General features: G+C 35.6%; 1 pseudogene; it reads right to left on the bottom strand.

Annotated features, from left to right (window-relative positions):
- Positions 1 to 890: 890 nt before the first annotated feature.
- On the bottom strand, positions 891 to 1,830 carry LOC121211140 (protein argonaute 4-like; annotated as a pseudogene).
- Between the last annotated feature and the right edge of the window lie 1,579 nt (positions 1,831 to 3,409).

Genomic DNA, 3,409 nt, shown 5'->3' with positions numbered 1-3,409 from the left:
ATTTGTAAAGATTATTTAGTTCATTTATCATTATTTTAATGCAACATGCTTTATGAATAATGGGAGACAAATAAATTGATCTTGAGGATAATTAGATTTGGACAAATTATTGGAAGGAATGCAAAAAGATTAACCTGAGAACATATCTTTGTGAAGAAAATGAATCCAAAGATAGAAAATAGGACAGAAATCAGATGCCCCAGATATCGCCGCTTGAGCATCTATACACCAACTCTATGAAGACTTTCTTGAGTTCAACATGTGTTTAAAAGATCCAAAGTAATTCGTTGATGCCTCGATATGTAACATATTTCACTTCTCGTCGAATCTGGTATAGCAAGGTCACTGCATGACTTTCCAAATTTGAGCTGCCCTTTCGGGTTTTCAACTCAAAACCCCTTTGGTCTCAAGGCGCCCTTTGCGGGTTTTCACCTTAGCCTCTCCATTTTTCTCTTTTCTCTTTTCTTTTTCCTTTTTATTTTTTTATTTTTTTTCTCTTTTTCTTTTTTTTTTGAAATAGAAGTCCCAAAGTACCCTTTGCGGGTTTTCACCTTGGCTTCAATTCTCCTTCAGACAAAGTACTCCTTGACCGAGTCTGAATTCACTGGATCAGATAAATTCTTCCTATCCATTTCTTGTCAAAATCAGTGTACCTCTAGAGAAATCCCCTTTGCAACATATGGCCCTTCCCAATTCGGCATCCTTTTGCATGGGAAGGATCTTCTTCAGCACAAGGTTTCCTTTATGAAATTCTTTTGGACGAACCTTCTTTGTCATAAGTCTGTGTCATCCATTCTTGGTACATTTGCTTAAGATGAATACTTTCAAGTTAAGTTTACTAGAGGTATTCAATTCTTGACTCCATCAAAGCTTGGAGGAAAAATCTTGATTCATAAACCCATGAGAAAGGGATTGCCCCAGTAGCAGTCCTGGCTGTTATTTGTCAAACCCTACAAAAAGATTGTTCAATGATTCTCAGCAGACAAGAATGAAGTTGCTGACTTTATCCTTCAACCTGGAAAGCTGAGGTATAGAGATTACTCCCGGAGCATACATCCCACCATGACTCGATGATGTTTCTGAAGCATCACTAATCTTCATAAATTGCCCCCAACTGTGAAGCTGCCAAATGAGCGTAGCAAATAGGAGCCACAAAAAATATGGCTGTGGTGCTCCTTTGATACATATAGGATAGAGAATGAATAAACTCTTGCAGATCATCAGCCGAAAACCCAGCCTGGTCTAAGAGAACATGATAGTGGGTCTTCCTCGTGATTCCAATCATTCCAGCATGGGTACCAAGGTAAAAAATCATTGTTCTTTGGATGGCATACTTTGTTGTCAATGAAAGTACCATGTAGCACATTGTCAGGAGATCCCTGCTGAAATGGTATGATGGTTTTTCGTACAACAATAACCACAATTTTTAGGGTTCCACTTCTCGTCAAGGAACTTACAAGCCTCAATAACTTGATCAAAACTTGATTGAATTGAGACTCACTAACCCTATCCCTGAAAATAATGATTTGATCAAGTTTCCTCTTCCCTGAACTTATATAGAAGTCTAAGAGAGCTTCCTTCATGATACCGTCATCCACTTTGTCAGAAACTGGTTTTGAAGAAAGAATCTATCTTTTTGAGCTTCAGAGACTGTGTACGGCCTGATGCCCCATAGCTGGAAATCAATGGCCACCACCTGGAGCTAACCATCGTAGCTATTGGTGGCATATCAGTCTGCTCAGGAAAGCCAAACAATGCACCCATTCCACGGATGATGGTTGGAACCATTGAAACAACTGGAATTGAAGGTGTTTGCCCCAGCGTAAGCATAAAGAGTAAACGGTAGTTTCTTATGCCAATTTTTACCAGTCTCGGTCATCCAATTTTTGGGGGTTAAAAGGGTTTATATAAGGCCCGAAATCCGACCCGAAGGATCTGCGTGTTTCTAACTATTGGGATATTTATCCCTTTAGTCCTTCCGCAATTTTTCTTTTTTAATTAGGTTTATTTTACCTTTAAATCTGACCCAAAATTTTATCACTGTTTCAATTTAGTCCCAACGAAAACCACTCTAAGGCCTATAACGAAACGATGCCGTTTAGGGACAAGGGAAAATTGCCCGATGAATCCCTAGGGTTTTAGTGGCCGTTTCAATTAGGCCCGGTCTCAGTTTTTTTTATATATTAAATTAGCCACTGACTTTTATTTATGTTCAATTTTAGTCCCGTAACTTATTTATAACCTATTTATTTTAAACTGTATACATATATTATTATATTTTAATATGAATATACGTATTATATATATTTTATAATTATTTACTCATATTTTATTATATTATTACTTCATATTTTTCTATTATCATATTAATATATAATTTAACATATATCATTACTTATTATCTATTATATTATATTTTTATCACATAATATTTATATATTTATATATTATTATATTATTGTACATTTTAACCATATATTATTTCATATTATTATCTATTATATATATTTCTTAGGTATATTATTCACATTATTATTTTCATAATTGATATTAAATATTTCATTAATTATTTCCTTTATATTTTAAACCTATGTATATTTTTATCCAAAACTATAAAATTAGTATTTTATATATTATTATACTATTTCAAAATTCATTATCAGTTACTATGTTTTCATATATTATTAAATATGTTTATTATCTATGTAATAGCCCAAATCTGCCCGGGCCCATGGTTAAATAAATAAAACCAAAAATAGAAAATAAATGAATGTTTATTTAAACAGTCCATTTACAATAAATAGGCCTCAGGACCTCATAAGCCCAAATGCAAAAGTCCCATACCCGGTTACAACCCAATAGCCTAAGCTACCCTAATACTCGTTATACCTTTAACCAAAACACAATGGCCCCAGTAGACTCATTACACCCAGGGGCCCAAGAGGCCCAAGTGACTTTAGAGAAACAGGAAACCCTAGGGTTTCCTGAAGATTGCAGCGCCGCAGCATCTTCTGGAAGCCTCGGGGAGCATCTGTTCAACTCCCCAAATCAAGGCCATCAATGCACATTGACGCACCATTAATGCATTGTCCAGAAGCTTGTCCCTCTCATGACCGAGCGCCGTGACTCTGGCCTCGCCGTGATTTACGGCCGAATCAACTCCGGTACCAAATTCTCCGTTGATACTTGCAAAAGAAGGAAAGAACCACAGTAGCAAACAAAACAATTATGGAAAGATATAAAAAGATTTCTTTCCTAGTTTATGTAATAACAGCAGTGGCTATAAAAGCCCAAATCAAAACAATGTAAAGGGGGACCGGATTTTGACAGAATAGAAATTATACTTACACATATTCATTCAGAGGGTTACAAGCAGTTTTAAGGTGATATATATACTTCATGTTCTACT

The sequence above is a fragment of the Gossypium hirsutum genome, chromosome A01 (assembly GCF_007990345.1).
Source record: "Gossypium hirsutum isolate 1008001.06 chromosome A01, Gossypium_hirsutum_v2.1, whole genome shotgun sequence".
NCBI lineage: Eukaryota > Viridiplantae > Streptophyta > Magnoliopsida > Malvales > Malvaceae > Gossypium > Gossypium hirsutum.
The sequence above is the reverse complement of the archived record's forward strand: the minus strand, read 5'-3'. Positions and strand labels throughout refer to the sequence as shown.